This window comes from Panthera tigris, chromosome B4 (genome assembly GCF_018350195.1).
Source record: "Panthera tigris isolate Pti1 chromosome B4, P.tigris_Pti1_mat1.1, whole genome shotgun sequence".
Classification (NCBI taxonomy): domain Eukaryota; kingdom Metazoa; phylum Chordata; class Mammalia; order Carnivora; family Felidae; genus Panthera; species Panthera tigris.
In genome coordinates, this window is record NC_056666.1 from 114,688,940 (window position 1) to 114,707,111 (window position 18,172).

The window sequence follows — 18,172 nt, forward strand, 5'->3', positions numbered from 1 at the left end:
AAAAATTGCACATGAATGCTTACAGCAGCTTTATTCATAATTGCCAAACCTTGGAAGCAACCAAGATGTCCTTTAGTAGGTGAGTGGATAAACTGTTGTATATCTCAACAACAGAGTATTATTCAGCCCAAAAAAGAAATGACCATCAAGCCACAATAAGATGTGAAGGAAACCTTAAGTGCATATTACTAAGTGAAAGAACCCAATCTAAAAGGGATACATACTGTTGGATTCCAACTATATGACATTCTGGAAGAGATGAAAAGGTACAGCATATAAGATTTTTAGAGCAGTGAAATTATTCTGTAGAATATTATTATCACAGAATACATGCCCACATACATTTGTTAAAACTCAGAATATACAACACCAAGAGTGAACCTTAATGTAAACTATGGACTAAGAGTGATAGTGACATGTCAGTATAGGTTCATCAATTGTAACAAACGTAGCACTCTTCCGGGAGATGATGTTCTTGGTGTTAATAGTGGGGGAGGCTGTGCATGTTTGATGCAAGGGGTACATGGGAATTCTCTGTAGTTTCTGCTCAATTTTTATACAAACCTAAAACAACTTTGAAAAAGGAAAGAAAGAAGGTAGAGAGGGGAAAAAGAACACATAACAGAAACTATACATGGCCTGAAGAATCTAAAATATTTACTTATCTGATTCTTCATATTAAGTTTCCTGAACCTATCTGTGGGATCACCACTAAGAATGCTAAACGGGTGGAAAACTTTTAATTACTCAAATCACTCTAATAAAGGGTTTCTCAACCTTTACACTACTGATATTTTAGACCAGATAATTCTTTGTGGGAAGGGGGCTTTCCTGTACATTGTAGAATATTTAGTAACATATTCCTCATCTCTACCTATTAGATGCTAGTAGTACTCCTCCCCCCACTAGTCAAAAACAAAAGGTCTCCACATTTTACCAAATGTACCCTAGAGAGGCAAAAATCACCTCTGTCCTTCCTTTGAGAATCACCCCTCCATTAAGAATTCTATTTATTTTTTTAATGTTTATTTATTTTGAGAGAGCAAGCAGGGGAGGGGCAGAGAGAGGGAGACACAGAAACCAAAGCAGGTTCCAGGCTCTGAGCTGTCAGCACAAAGCCCGACACAGGCTCAAACCCACAAACCACAAGACCATTACCTGAGCCAAAGTCAGACGCTTGACCAACTAAGCCACCAGGTGCACCAAGAATTCCATTTAAAAGAAGGCAAGCAGGGAGATAAGATGGAACATAAATAAGCAGGAAAACAGAAACAGTTACACAATAGACTTAGACACATATCATTACTCTAAAGTAGATAGATTAATGCTTCAAATAAGAAACGTAAAAAAAATCACTCAACTATATATCTTTTTATATGACTTTTTAAAACATAAGGACAAGAAGACTGAAAAAAACCCCAAAAATATAATTAAGCATTAATCTAAAGATAGATGACAGAATTACATTAATATCAGATAAAGTAGAATTTAAGGTCAAAAAATAATAACAATCAACAGAAACAGTACAGTAGATGAAGTAAGACATTTGTAATGATAAAAGATTAAATACATCAGAAAGGTATGACAATTTTATACACAAATAAAGTAGAAGGGGTCAGAACTACAGGGTAAATAGATAGATTCAGAATCACAGGGGTATAATTTAACCACTATTCTTGGTAACCAGTAAAAAAGCACAAAAAAGTAATCAGTAAGAATATAGACAACTTAATCAATATAATTAACCCACCTGACCTAACATATATAGAATACTATTCCCAGAACTATAGAATACACATTCCTTATAAACGTACATGTCACATTTATAAATACTGACTACATGCTGGGTACTTTTTAAAAATCTAAAAAAAATTTTAAAAACAAAATTATACAGACTATTTTTCTGGCCACAGTGCAATTAAACTAAAACTCAACAGAAAAAAGTAACTGAAAAGCTATATATGCCTAGAAAGAATACATTTCTAAACAACATGAATTAAAGAGAAGGTCACAACAGAAATCAGAAAATATCTAGAAGTAAATGAAAACTGATAAGACATCTTAAAACTTTTGTAATAAAGAGTTCTGCTTCTGGGATGATGGAGCAGATGTATATTTCCCTATATAATCCCACTAATACAAATAAATGTCCTGAACGGTATACATATATAAAACAACTCTCAAAAATGGAGACCAGCAGCCAAACCGGCTAAAAACCTCAGAATATCAAAATTGACACACAGGTGGGTTCCCAGGGATTCCTTTTCATATATGATCTCCAACCTGGAGCTAAACAAGGTGGCAATGGTTTCAGACTTGGGGAAGGGGCAAAAAAAAAAAAAAAAAAAAAAAAAAAAAAAAAGGCCTTAACAAAAGCCTGCTCTCTTAGCCAAAGAAAGAAGAAAGGGGAAACCTAGCAAGACAAAAATGTTTTAGACAATAAAATCTACTCCAGGAAAATACTACAGAAAAAACTGTGACTCCACCACCAACCGTGCCAGCAAAGGCCAGATTGTTAGGAGGTACTCTAATATCCTGCCAGCTTGCATGGTATATAAGAAGGTCAACAAGGAGGTTGGGACTTTTATCCCTGCTGAGTGGTAATAAAGTCCCATGCTTCTGTAATGTCAGTGGAGACTACGCAGGAAACCTGAACTTTCCACCCTACCAACAGTAAGGAAGAGCACCTACCTCACACTGTTGAAGAGCCAGCAGGTAAGCGCTAGTCGAGAGTTAGGTCTGGCACTACCACTCAGTGGTAACAAGGCTACTCTTTCTAGGGTGACAGTGGGGACCACCTGAGGAGCCAGAACTCCATGGCACCCAGCAATAATGATGATCGCCCACAGCTCAGGTGACAACAGAAGCCAACAGGGGAACCTAGATTTCTACCCCTTATCTGGCAATAATGGGGCATTTCCCCCCTTTCCTGTGCCAGAGAAGTGTCAGGAAAAGCCAGAAATAGTAAACAGTCTCATAACATAATACCCTACATGTCCAGGTTTCAAAAGAAAATCACTAGTCACACCAAGAATGAGAAAGGTCTCAAACTGAAAGTAAAAGGACAAGTGATGGATGCCAACACTAAGAGAAAAAATATGTTCAAGTTATCTGGCAGATTTTAAATAAGCCATGCTAAAAATATTTCAATGAATAATTACAAACAAGCCTGAAATAAATTTAGAAAAAAAAGACACAGCAAAGAAATACAAGTCTCAGCAAAGAATAGAAGATATAAAGAAGAAGCAAGTGAAATTATAGAACTAAAAAATACAATGACCAAAATAAAAATCTAAGGATGAGCTCAAAGGCAGAAATAGAAAAGAGGGGTGCCTGGGTGGCTCAGTCAGTTAAGCATCCAACTTCAGCTCAGGTCGTAATACACAGTTTGTGAGTTTAAGCCCCATGTCCGGTTCTGTGCTGACGGCTCAGAGCCCGGAGCCCTGCTTTGGATTCTGTGTCTCCCTCTCTCTCTCTGCCCCTCCTCTGCTAATGCTCTGTCTCTCTCTCTCAAAAATAAATATTTAAATTTTTTTTGATTAAAAAAAAGAAATAGAGAAGAAAAAGAATGAATTAGAAGACAAAGCAACAGAAATTACTTAACCTGAATAGAAAATAGATGTAAAAAGTAAATAACAGATGTTCAGGAACTTATGGGACTGAAATAAAACATCCACCATTTGTGTCATTGGAGTATGATTCCATTTATAGTAATATCCAAAATAGGTAAATCGAGAGAGATAGAAAACATATTCATGGCTGCCAGGGACTGAGGGGAGGGAGAAAAAGTGACTGTTCAATGGATACGGAGTTATCTTAGAAGGTGATAAAATGTTTGGGAACCAGATGGAGGTGATAGATGTACAACACAATGAATGGACAAAATACCACCGAATTCTATACTTTAAAACATTCAATTTTATGTTATATGAATTTTGGCACAACATAAAAAAAGAAACCGCAAGCTAGGAACTGAAAGGCACATCAATTTAAAAAAAGATGTATACAAAAATAATACACCAAACACTCTACTTGATTCTAAAATCTTTGTGCCGTCCTTTTTTTCTTATTACTTTTAAAGTTTATTTATTTTTGAGAGGGAGACAGAGGATCCGAAGCGGGCTCTGCACTATCAACACAAAGCCCAATGTGGGGCTTGAACTCACTAACCATGAGATCATGACCTGAGCCATAAGTCAGACGCTTAACCAACTGAGCCACTGAGGCACCCCTGTACCTTCTTTTGGAAATGCGATCAAGACCAGGATGTCCATCATCATCAATTTTATTCAACAATGAAAATAACCAACAAAAAATGTGGAACAAGACAAAGATATAAAAGGTTAAAAAACTGGGAAGGAAAAATAAAACTTTCTTTACATACAGATTGTTCTAATTGTGTATGTAGAAAATCCAAAAGAATTTATAGAGAAATCATCAGAAGAACTTGGTGAAGACTGCTAGGTGGGTGAATATAAAAATTAACTGCACTCTACATGTCAGCAATATTTTTAAAGACATTTTAAAAGCACCAAAGAATATCAAATACCTAGGCAAAAAGATGTGCAAACCATTACACAGATACCCATTAGAGAAACTAAAAAAGACCTATATACATAGAACTATGTACCATATACTGGAAAACAACATTCTAAAGATATAAATTCTCCCCACATACATGGATGTAATACCAATCAATATCCTAGTAAGTAGGGGTGCATGCATGTGTGTTACGTGTGTGTGTGTGTGTGTGTGTGTGTGTGTGTAAAATTTAGCATACTGATTCAGAAATTTACATGGAAATACAAAAGGCCAGAAATCTTGTAAAGAACAGCAGAAACTATTTTAAAACACAAGATAGGAGGACTGGATATCAAGACGTTACAAATCTAGTTATTAAGACACATCGACCCATGTAAGACATTTAAGAACAAAGGTGGTTTTGCTAATCAGTGAGGAAACAGAAGTCTGCAATAAAAAGGTGCTGAGACAACCAGATCACCTTATGGACCTGGGCCCAACTTTGCATTATGCACTAAAATTAACTGTAGTTGTACTGAAGCTCTAAATGTGAAAAAGCAAAAAAAAAAAAAAAAAAACAAAAAAAAACAAAGTTACTGGAATATAGGAGAGTGCTTTCAATAACCCATGGCAGGAAAAAAAAAAAAATACTAAAAAAGCTAAAAAGAAATTTCCTGAAAAAATAAGATTGAGCAACTTTTCTCTGTTGATGAGCCATTTGGATGTCCTCTTTTGTGAAAAGTTTATTTGAACCTTTTACCCAATTATTTCTCTTGAATTATCTTTTTACATAGTAACGTGTAGGATTTCTTTTTAAAAGTAAAATCACAATGAGAAAACCAAAACGACTGACCATAACAAGTCTAAAGAGGAGGAGAAGCAACAAGTTGTGGTGTAAACTGGTATATCCATGTTAGAAAAAAATGAGCACTACTCAAGTTAAAGATGTATACATACTATGACCCAAGAATACTTCTACTTGAAACATACCCCGCCAAAATGTGAGTACAAGTACACCAAGAGATTTCTGTTGTAAAGTTACTGCTCGTAACAATACTATTCCCAGATGAAACCTAGAAAACAAACCAAATGTCCATTAACAGCTGAAGACACATATTATGACATAATGAAACTAGCACTTTACGACAACGAAAATAACCTACAGAAACACTCTACACAGGTGAACTTCAAAAATACTGTGCAAAAGACAGACAAAAAAGCACACTATTCAAAACATAAAGTTCAGAAAAAATTAAAAATAGGCAAAACTGTAGTATTTAGAAGATACATGCTTAGGTGTGTTTAGGTTATAAAACTATAAAAAGAAGTGATTAACGTAGAAGTCAGGACAGTGTTACCAGAGAAAAGGCCATCAGTGTTCTACATTTTGATCTTTGTTGTGGTTAAATTGGGGGTTTGCTTTGTAAATCACTCAGGACAGTGTTACCAGAGAAAAGGCCATCAGTGTTCTACATTTTGATCTTTGTTGTGGTTAAATTGGGGGTTTGCTTTGTAAATCACTCAAAGGATAGTTTTTGTGCACTTTTCTGCTTTTACAATTCACAATTTTTTAAAACATTCAGAATTTCAAATTCTAAAATTCAAAGTTTTAAACGTTCACTCAAAGATCTGGCTCATATCTCAGGCTTTGTCTCTTCCTTCACTCTGAGGGAGATGGCAGTGTTCACCTCTAGCGCCTGACCCAGTGGGAACGCCACGTGTACCTCCCTGTATGTGGCCCAGCAGTCTTTCCCTCTGGCTCCCTTCCAATTTCCTCTCCCATCCTGTCCTAATAGAAGTGCTAACATTCCTTTACAGTAGTCAGAGTAGCCTTCTAAAGTTCCCTTGTAGGTAGGGGCTCCAGTCACCTGCTGCTGAGACTAATGAAGATGTGGTTGGCTCTTTAAAAAAAAAAAGAAAATCTGACTCAATAGCATCAAGGATCCTGGTCTTTTTCATTGAAACTGCGTACAGAAAATCTCATTGAAGGGGGAGATCCCACACACCACTACTCATTGCTGTTTACAACCCCAACAGAAAGAAGCTTATTTTGCTACCACTACTCCAACAGGTGGAAACAAGATTTACTCCTTGCCCATCAACAAACCAATGAGAACTACCACAACTCACCCAATGAAAAGCTACCAATGCCCCAAACTCTCACTCCTCTCCTTTCTTTCCAAACTACCCCTCCCAAGTCCCTCCTTTTCTATATAAAAGAATGCTCCTTTCCTTTGTTCTCTGGACTTGCTTACAGTCTGCCATAGTTTGTATGTCCCAAAGTGCATTTCCTCTGCTATCCTGAATAAACTCATTTTGCTAGTAAAAGTGGCTATTTTATGTTTAAAGTTGACACCACACTTCTGCCAACATAACCTGTTGGCTTAATTCTCTTGATGGTTGTGAAGCTACCACATTTCCAGACATCACATGGATACACAATAACATTCACAAAACAGACAATCTCAACCAATTCTCTTTTGTTTAGCCTTTTTGTTTTTAAAGTAAAATTTACACATAATAAAATGCATAAGTATACAATTCCATGAGCTCACAAAGGAAGAATCCCAGAGTATTCTATTGTTTAAATATACTTTGTTGGGGCACCTGGGTGACTCAGTAAAGCATCCAACTTCGGCTCAGGTCATGATCTCATAGTTCATAAGCTCAAGACTCGTGTCGGGCTCTGTGCTGACAGCTCAGGGCCTGAAGCCTGCTTCGGATTCTGTGACTCCCTCTCTGTCTCTCAAAAATAAACATTAAAAAAAATTTTGTTAATAAAAAAAGAATGACTAAAATAAAAAACATAAGACACAACAAGTGTCGGTGAGGATGTGGTGAAAAAGGAATCCTCATGTACTGTTGACAGGAATGCAAACTGGTGCAGCCACTACGGAAAACAGTATGGAGGCTCGTCAAAACGTTAAAAATAGAACTACCATATGATCTATAATTGCACTTCTGGGCATTTACCCAAAGAATATGAAAACACTAAAAGGATATATGCACCCCTATGCTTATTGAAGCATTATTTACAATAGCTAAATTATGGAGGCAGCCCAGTGTCCATCGACAGATGAACAGATAAGATGTGGTGTGTATGTACATATATATGTATATATATGTACATATATAATGGATTATATAATTGTATACATATAATGGAATATTATCCAGCCATAAGAAAGAATGAAATCTTGCCATTTGCAACAACATGGATGGATTTAGAGGGTATAAGCTAAGTAAAATAAGTCAGTGAAAGACAAATACTGTATAATTTCTCTCATAAGTGGAATTTAAGAAACAAAGCAAGTGAACAAACAAAACAAAAGGCAAACCAAAAAACAGACTCTTAAATACAGAGAACAAGCAGATGGTTAGCAGAGGGGAGGATGAAGGGGGAATGGGTAAAATAGGTGAAAGGCATTAAGAGTACACTTCTCGTGATGAACACTGGATAATACATAAAATTAATGACTCACTATATTTTATACCTGAAACTAATATAACACTCTATGTTACCTACATTGGAATTTTTAAAAAGTAAAAAGAAACTGGTGAAATTTTTTTTTTAATGTTTATTTTGAGGGAGAGAAAAACAGATAATAAGCAGGGGAGGGGCAAAAGAGAGGAGATACAGAATCCAAAGCAGGCTCCAGGCTCCAGGCTCCAGGCTGTCAGCACAGAGTCTGATGCAGGGCTCTAGATCACGAATCACGAGATCACGACCTGAGGTGAAGTCGGAAGCTTAACTGAGCCACCCAGGCGCGCCTGAAATTTTTTAAAGAGACAAAATCTTTTTAAATTTTTTTGAAGTTTTTATTTAAATTCCATTTAGTTAACATACACTGTAATATTAGTTTCAGGTGTACGATACAGTGATTCAATACTTCCACACACCACTGGTGCTCATCACAAACAGTGCACTTAGGTCTTTAATCTATTTTGAATTTATTTTTGTGTATGGCATAAGAAAGTGGCCCAGTTTCGGGGCACCTGGGTGGCTCAGTCGGTTGAGCGTCCGACTTCAGCTCAGGTCATGATCTCGCGGTTTGTGAGTTCGAGCCCCGCGTCAGGCTCTGTGCTGACAGCTCAGAGCCTGGAGCCTGCTTCGGATTCTGTGTCTCCCTCTCTCTGCCCTTCCCCTGCTCATGCTCTGTCTCAAAAATAAATAAAACATTAAAAAATTTTTTAAAAAAAGGGGTCCAGTTTCATTCCTTTGCATATAGTTCTCCATTTTTCCCAGCACCACTTGTTGATGAGACCATCTTTTTTCCATTGCATGTTCTTTCCTCCTTTGCCAAAGATTAATTGATCACATAATTGTGGGTTCATTTCTGGGTTTTCTATTCTGTTCCATTGATCTATATATCTATTTTTATGCCAGTACCATACTGTTTTAATCACTAAAACCTTGTAACATAACTTGAAGCCCAGAACTGTGATACCTTCAGTTTTTTTTGTTTGTTTTTTTAAGAGGTTGCTTTGGCTATTCAGGCTCTTTCATGGTTCCATACAAAGTTTAGGATTGTTTGTTCTGGCTCTGTGAAAAGTGCTGTTGATATTTTCGTAGGGATTGGATTAAATGTGTAGATCGCTTTGAGTAGTATAGACATTTTGACAGTTGTTCTTCCAATCCATGAGCATGGATTGTCTTTCCATTTCTTTGTGTCTTCTTCAATTTCTTTCATCAGTGTCTTATAGTTTTCATAGTGTAAGTTTTCACCTCTTTGGTTAGGTTTATTCCTAGTTATCTCATGGTTTTGGGTGCAATTATAAATGGGATAGATTCCTTAATTTCTCTTTCTGCTGTTCCATTACTGATGTATAGAAATGCAACAGATTTCTGTACATTGATTTCGTATCCTGTGACTTTACTGAATTCATTTATCAGTTCTGGCAGTTTTTTGGTGGAGTCTTTCAGCTATTCTCTATAGAATATCATGTCATCTGCAAATAGGAAAGTTTTACCACTTTCTTACCGATTTGGATGCCTTTTGTCTTTTTCTGTTGTCCCACTGCTGTGACTAGAACTTCCAGTACGACGTTGAATAAAAGTGGTGAGAGTGGACATCCTTAAGGTGAACAAAATTTTCCAGAGTTTGAGTATACACGCCAATTCCAATCCTGGCAGTGCCAAAGTGAAAGTGGTCGGGAGCACACCACCACCAAGAGCAAGTGGAGTGGTTTCTATACAGAAGATATGGAAGCGAAGGAAGGAAATCATGTGATGGATATGGCTTAAAGATTGCCTTATTCAGGATAGCCTAGCTGTCTGGCCGTGACTGGTTGTTCGTAAGTTTCATTTCCTCACATTGAAGAGCGTGGATTCTGGCTTATGTTAGCTAAGGGCATTAGAGCCACCTCAGTCTAACAGCCTCCTCATTTAATTACTTTCACACAGTCTTTTTAATTTTAGCAATTCTAGGAGTTGTAAAGTGATAGCTCATTGTGGTTTTAATTTGCATTTCCCTAAAGCTCTTCTCTCCCACCCACCCCCTGTATTTAATGGCCAAAGATCTTCTTCATCCAGGATAAGATCTGTGCTTTAAAAATGTTCACAACAAAAAACGTTTACTTTGCAACTGGTAAAACGAGACAGTGATTTGTGTATTAGAAACAAATACAAATCTACAATTTATCTCACGTACTGACTACTGGTAGCTCCCTGAACATACACTGCTGTTTTCTACCTCCATGTCTTTGCAAATACTAATTTCCTTATCCAGAAGGCCTCTTCTATCCCTCTGTACTCTGGCTAGTGAATTTCTCATCAGCCTTCAAAACCCTGTTCAGAAATGTATTACTTCCTCCATTAAGTACTTCCTGACTTTCTCAAATATAATTAGGTAACTATTCTATCTTGTAAATGTACATGTATGTATATATAACACATGCAGTGTAACTGCTTCCAGGCAAGAAACAGGTCTTACTCATCTTTACAATAACCCACACACAGGCACATCATTACCTCAAAAATATCAAATGATTATATTCACCATTCTAATGCTGCCTTGCTCTTGATTCACTTTCGCATCCATTTTCAGTAACTGAGGCTTCCAGACTGTATTGGGCTTAATGCTGCCCCAAAGGAAGATAAGTCACTTCTTAATCTCTGTAACCTACGAATATTACCTATATAGTGAAAGATGGGATCAAATTAAGGATTTTTAAAGGAGGAGTTTATCCTGGATTATATGGGTGGGCCCTAAATGCAATCACATGTATCCTTGTAAGAGTGAGGCAGAGGACGCTTTGAGACTACAAAGAAGGAGGGAGTGTGACCAAAAGGGCAGAGCTGTCACCCCAGCCAAGGCATGCCTGGAGCCACAAGAAGTTAGAAGGAAAGGATTCTTCCCTAGAGCCTCTGGAGACAGTGCTGTCCTGGATTTCAGTCTTCTGGTCTCCAAGCTGTGAATGAATAAATTTTTGTTGTTTTAAGCCACCCAGTATGTGGTAATTTGTTACAACAGCTACAGGTTAATTAATATACTGGCTTTCTCTTCAGTCTATTATTCATAACAAATTTTACCCAAACACAAAATTTCTATCACAATTTTAAATTCATACCATAATCAAGTTTTTCCGATTTCAATACACATTTCAATTACTTACAGAATATATCAATGTTATATATAAATGAATAATGTTATATATAAAAGAAACAATTCTTATTATACAAAGTTGGCCAAATAAAATCACAACACAAATTTTTTAAACATTTAAAAAAATTTTTAACGTTTATTCAGTTTTCAGAGACAGAGCACGAGCAGGGGAGAGGCGGAGAGAGAGGGAGACACAGAATCTCAATCTGTCAGCACAGAGCCCAACGGCAGACTTACACTCACGAACTGTGAGATCATGACCTGGGTCGAAGTCGGCTGCTTAAACAATTGAGCCACACAAGTGCCCCCACAATGCAAATTTTTTAAGCACATGGTTCAAACCAAACTTTTTTTTAAATGTTTATTTTTGAGAGACAGAGAGACAGAACACAAGTGGGGGAGAGGTAGAGAGAGGGGGAGACACAGAATCCAAAGCAGGTTCCAGGCTCTGAGCTGTCAGCACAGAGCCCAACGTGAGGCTCGAACTCACCAACTGTGAAATCATGACCTGAGCCCAAGTTGGGACGCTTAACCAACTGAGCCACCCAGGCACCCCCAAACCAAACTTTTAAAAAAGAAAGGTTTAACAGATTACTTTTGATCAGTCTATTAATCAGGGAGCACTTATTAGATGAACTAGTCTCTGTGAAAGGCAGTTTTTTAAAAACTCAGCACAACTCTTCTCAAAATACCTCATCTTCCTCTCCTTACAACTCTATCATAGAGCCATACCTTCCTACCACTTCTTTTGACTAGCCCCAGCTCTACAGACATACCTATGACATTCTTTTGCACAGGAGCTGTATTTCTTAAGCAGTGTACAATGTCTGCTCAAAAGGATGGAAATTCCAAATATTCCAAAAGCACAGCTGCTAATGCTCATGGAAATCTTCCAAACACATTCCCTTAAAAAGCACATGCTATGCCTTTGAACATTTCAAAACAATGCTTTAAATACTACATGCCCCTAGAGTGAATGCTGTTTTTTAAAAACATTAAAAGTCTAAGGAGAACTACATGAGGCATTACTTCTCTTATAACAAAACATTAGAAATTAAGGTCTTTAAAACCCAGAGAGACTACCACACTAGTCACCCAAATAGACTATGGATGGCCATCCCAGGGTGTCTTGTATACAAAAAATGTCACAACTTGACACCCTGCCAAAACCTGAAGTGCAGCTGGGAAGAGACCCTTCAAAACCCTGGTAAGGTGCCAGGCCCCTTAATTGTGATTTAGAATGAAACAGGAGGGCAAGGAAAGAGGAAGGGAAGAAGATATGTATTGGAGTGGTTAGCAATCAACCACCAAGCACTCTGAATTAAAATGTTATTCTATTCTTATAATTGCACTGTCTGCTTCCACACAGCTTAATTCACACAAAAGAATTCTACAAAATAGGATTTAGTAACCAGTCAACCTCAAATACTTAGAAATAAGTTACAAAAGTCTCTGAAAAGTTGTGATCTGAAAACCAAAGATGACTGTTGCCTAAACCATACTTCAAATTCATTTTAATGTTTCTTAGTGTAGGCTCTCTTGCATATAACACGGGACTTGCCAAAAGATTTATGAGCACTTAATACCTTTGTGTGAGCTGTAGAGGCTTCTTTGCTCATAGCCCCATATACTGAAATAGATAAAGCACCTCGTAGGTTGTAACACAAAATGAAGGCTATCTACTGATCTGACAATATATCCTGGAAATTATTTTTTTAAGTAAATCTGAATTATTTCCATGAGATTTATGCCTTAGTCTGAAAAGTTAAATAAAGGAAAAAAGTTGATTAAGAGTTCAACATTTTTGCTCAGGTTAACATAAACATTCTCTTTTTCATCTTTGAGGATCTACCAAAAAGAAAGTATAAAATTTCTCAGAGCCAGAAAAGGTAAATAAATAAAAGTCATCCTCAAGACAGAGGTTAATTTTAAAACCATATCTTTATTCATTCATCAGTTGATGGGCATTTAGGCTCTTTCCATAATTTGGCTATTGTTGATGGTACTGCTATAAACTCGGCAATGAAAAAGAATGAAATCTTGCCATTTGCAACAACGTGGATGGAACTGGAGGGTATTTTGCTAAGTGAAATAAATCAGTCAGAGAAAGACAGGTATCATATGTTTTCATTCATATGTGGAATTTGAGAAACTTAACGGAAGACCATGGAGGAAGGGAAGGAAAAAAAGTAGCTACAGAGAGGGAGGTAAACCATGAGAGACTCTTAAATACAGAGAACAAACAGGGTTAAATGGGGTGGACAGGTGGGGGGAGTGGGGAAAATGGGTGATGGGCATTGAGGAGGGCACCTGTCGGGATGAGCACCTGGTGTTGTATGTAAGTGATGCATTACAGGAATCTACTCCCAAGGCCAAGAGCACACTATATACACTGCATGTTAGCTAATTTGACAATAAATTATATAATAAATAAATAAGTAAATCCCTATCTTACCAAAAACAGGGGGTGGGGGCAATTAATACAACCAGCATTTACTGAGTGGCTACCACACCACATTTACTGAGTGGTCCACTTACACAAAGAGAACTCTGAGGGGGATACAGAAATATGCAGACCATCAGGTCAAGCCAACTTCTTAGCAGGGAAGAGCCTGCCTGTATTAAAAGTATTACAGACACTTTCTAAGTGTCTATTATGTGCTAACACTGTTGGGTACAGGGATACAGTAATAAATAAATAAAAATCCTTGCCCTCAAGGAGTTCGAGTTAGTCCTTGAAACCTACATGTTAACCAACACTTGCTGACTGAACAAGGATAAGAGAAAATTTATTATTTAGCAAATCCTTTTTGTACTTAAATTTTTTTGCCATGTGCATATATTACCAATTCCAAGTAATACATGAATTCAGAAAGTTTTAAAAGTATAAAGCAATGTAATATATTTATAGGCAGTATGTGTACAAAGGGAAGACAGGCCTACTTCCACTAGAGAGGCTGTCCAGGAAGATTTCACAAAGAGGGTGATCCTGAGATAAAACCAAACACGCAGAGAAGAAACACCAAGTATGAAGGCATGGAGATGGAAAACAACTTTGTGGGTAGGGGATAGTGAGGTGGGGAGCAGATGAGCCTAGAGAGGTGGGCCAGGGCCTTGAAGGAAATGTGCAGGAGACTGGAGTTTATCCTGGGATCTAGAAGAGCCAATGCAAAGTTTTAAGCTTGTTGGCAGATGAGGGACAGTCCAGGATAGTTTCAGATTTGTACTTTAGAAAAATAACTAGGTTATCCAAGGTGTGTAAAATAAACTAGGTGGGCAGGGAGATAGTGGGAATCCTAGAGAAAAAAAGATCAAAAGGCTGGGAAAGTAATGATAAAGATCTGAACTAAAACAGTGGTAGCAAGTAGTCAACAGGGAATGATCTTGAAAATAAACTTGGAGTTAGAAGTAACAGAAATTAGTAGTTAGATATTGACACTCATCTCCCTCAAAAAAAAAAATAATAAAAATAAAAGCTATTTTAATGTTATTAGTTAAAAGGCCAACCAGAAAATCAGGGAAGAAAAAAAAAAAATGGAATCCAGTGAAAGTAGAAGAAAGGTTGCTTCAAAGATTACAAGTACTCATCCTCCATGTAAAAAATGAATCAAGCACAGGAACCTTTGCAAAAGCATCTTAGTAAATGCAAATACCATCATAGTACAACACTCAAAATATCTACCTTTCTTCCATAGAGAGTTCATCAGCAGAGGGGTAAACACTAACGCTTGCTCTGTCAGGAACAAAGACATAAAATAAGTATTTTGTTCTTTAAATGTCCACCTCCTGTAACTCCTCATTCTTTCCCTCAAACAATCATCTCTATAGCAACATAACTCTTAAGAAATTCGTGGGTGGAAAGCATATGTTTTTTGCAAAAATATGAGAACTCAAGAACACGACTACTCTATTTTTCCCTTTAATATAAGAGATTCACAACATACCCTAAAAGATAACTGCAAAATATGGAACAAAAAGACTTAAAAATGTGAGGAAATGTAAAAATCGGTATTGCACATGCTTATATGGAAATTCTTTTTATATGTTACAATGACACCTTGTGGTAAGGCTTTTTAAATTATATAACTTACCTTGGAAAATATTTTTACACCAGAAATATAATAAAACTGTTTTAGAATATAGGAAAAGACCAAGATCATATGCTGAGGTAGAATAAACAGATACAATGATCCAATTGGAGAAATAAGGTAATAGAGGCTCTTCAAATATTAAAAATGGAACTACTGTATGATCCACCAATTCCATTCTGGGTATTTATCTTAAGAAAATGAAAACACTAACTTGAAAAGATATATGCATCCCCACATTTGCTGCAGCATTATTTACAATAACCAAGACACAGGAACAATCTACATGTCCATCAATGGATGAATAGATAAGAAAATTGAGCAACAGACACACATACACAATGGAATATTATTCAGCCATTAAAAAAAAAGAATGAAATCTTGGCCATTTGTGATAACAAGGAGAGACCTCGAGGGCATTATGCTAAGTGAAATAAGTCAGAGATAAACAAGTGAATAAGTGAAATAAGTCTCCTCCTCCCCCCAACATGCACAAACACTCCAAACTATTAGACTGGTGGTTGCCAGAGGCAGGAGATGAAGAGTGAGAAAAATGGGTGACCTGGTTTTGTTGTTTAAATAAATTGAATTTTTAAGAAAGAAAAAAGGGGCACCTGGCTGGCTCAGTCAGTGGAGAATGTGACTCTTGATTTCAGGGTTGTGAGTTCAAGCCCACATGGGTTATAGAGATTACTTAAAAAATAAAATAAAATCCTAGAGAGGGAGAGAGGCAAACCACATGAGACTCTTAAATACAGAGAACAAACGGAGGGTGGATGGGGTGGGGGAGAGGGAAAAATGGGTGATAGGCACTGAGGAGGGCACTTGTTGGGATGAACACCGGGCATTGTATGTAAGCCAATTTGACAATAAATTATATTCATAAAAAAATTAAAATTAAAAAAATAAAATCCTTAAAAAGAAAAGAAAATGGAGGACAAAAAAAAATCAAGCTTTAAAAAACATCATGATATACAGGCTAAAGCAACTATAAACTATAAGGTATTATACTATTCCCTTCAATTAAACTAAAATTATTAGTGTTTCTTATATGATGCAAAAATAAACTGCTTTTGAAATCTGGGGCAAAATTTGTAAGAATGGCAGTCCCTTTACATGAGAATATTGACACATGGTTTATGAAGAATGAAAATAATTTTGTCATTACTCCTTTCTTTTCAATATTACATTAAAATTTTCAATCTTGATTAATCCAATAATTAACAGAATTTACAATCATCTTTCAAGAGCTTATTTACTAAACCATGCCAAACACCGTAAACATACAGAAAGGTTAATAACGCAGTTTGCACACAACCACCTTTATAAATCTCTGAAATATTCTTCTCCCTTAGCATCTACAGTACCATGATCATCTCCTAGCTCTTTGACTTCTGTCTCTTCTTTGTTCCTGTTCTCCCAGTCACCATGAGAAATCTCTGATCCACTGCTGCCTCTCTCTAAATTAAGTCAAGTTGCTTCTCTCACACTTCATTTTTTACACCTGTTTGAATGACATTCAAATTTACACCCACATTCCGAACACAGCTCATAACTCCCACTCTACTCACATGTCCCATCCACAATGGAAGCTGAACATAAGAATTAAACTCATTAACTTCAAATTTCCATCTGCCTCCTTTAAAAAAAAAAAAAAATACCACTATCATCTCTGAATTTCTTAGTACACAACTCATTCCTCAACTTCCATTAGTAATAAATTATTAATCTTGCTGATTCTTCTTCATCTGTCTCTTGATTTGAATCATTCTTCTTCTAGAACCATCACCCTTGAGGGCAAAACCTCAAATATTTTACCCTTGGCTTATTTTAAGAGAAATCTCCTAAACATGTGCCAGATTTTGGTCTTTCCTCACCCTTACATCGCCTACAAATATCCACCAGGACAATCTTTCTCATATACTGTGTTCATCACTGTAACTACTATTATAATCCTTCCTATTTACTGGATGGATCAAATCTAAGCTTCTCAGCCAAACTCACAGTCCTACATTAGCCAACTGTCTACATAAACGCAAACATTTCATTTTGCTGCTTCACAACACTCCTTTGCTGAGCCAATTAAGTTTGCTTTACAGTCCCTCAGACACATTATTTATTCTTGCCTTCACAACTGTGTTCATATAGTTATGCCAAATTAAAATGCCTCCTTAAATCTCTTCAATTAATCCACAAATCAAGGTCAGAGTTAAACCTAAAACCTTACAGTCTAAACATACTTTGAGTTTATAGCTACTCTGAAAGTAAACATAAACAGGGGTGCCTGGGTGGCTCAGTCAGTTAAGCATCCAACTTTGGCTCAGGTCATGATCTCATGGTTTGTGAGTTCAAGCCCTGCATCAGGCTCTGTGCTGACAGCTCAGAGCCTGGAGCCTGCTTCAAATTCTGTGTCTCCCTCTCTCTCTCTTCCCCTCCCTGCTCACCGTTTCTCTCTCAAAAATAAATAAACATTTAAAAAATAATAATAATAGCAAACATAAACATAAAGCTCTTTCTGCTTCACTGGTTTCTGCCTTCCTTGTGCTTACCTCAGAATATTTATTCTGTATTCTATCACATCTGCACTTTTCCCCTCTAATGCTTTATAATTATGTAAACTGCCTTTCTAAAGAAATTAAATTTCTCAAAGAAAAAACAATAATCGTCTACTCATCATCAGAGAAATACAAATCAAAGCCACACTGAGATACCACCTCACACCAGTCAGACTGGCTAAAACGAACAAATCATGGAAACCACAGATGCTGGCAAGGATATGGAGAAACGGAAACCCTCTCGCACTGTTAGTGAGAATGCAAACTGGTATAGCCACTCTGGAAAAGTGTGAAGGTTCCTCAAAAAGTTAAAAATAGAACTACCCTATGACCCGGCAATAACACTACTAGAAATTTACCCAAGGGATACAGGACTGCTGATGCATCGGGGCACACGTACCCT

The 18,172-nt window shown here is 36.9% G+C and overlaps 1 protein-coding gene across 4 annotated transcripts in view; it reads right to left on the reverse strand.

The window, feature by feature from the left end:
- CEP83 (centrosomal protein 83) overlaps positions 1-18,172 on the reverse strand; it is a 120,357-nt gene that overhangs the window by 90,814 nt on the left and 11,371 nt on the right. For 2 of the 4 annotated variants that reach the window (XM_042992900.1, XM_042992899.1), the window contains exons 2-4: positions 14,809-14,859; positions 10,521-10,932; positions 5,512-5,594 (exon numbers count right to left, since the gene is read on the reverse strand). The exons of 1 other annotated variant lie outside the window; for it this stretch is intronic. The gene's annotated coding sequence lies outside the window, so the exon portion shown is untranslated. Of the gene's footprint in view, positions 1-5,511; positions 5,595-10,520; positions 10,933-14,808; positions 14,860-18,172 lie in introns of those variants that run through there. One more of the 4 variants, XM_042992901.1, reaches the window with a different exon arrangement.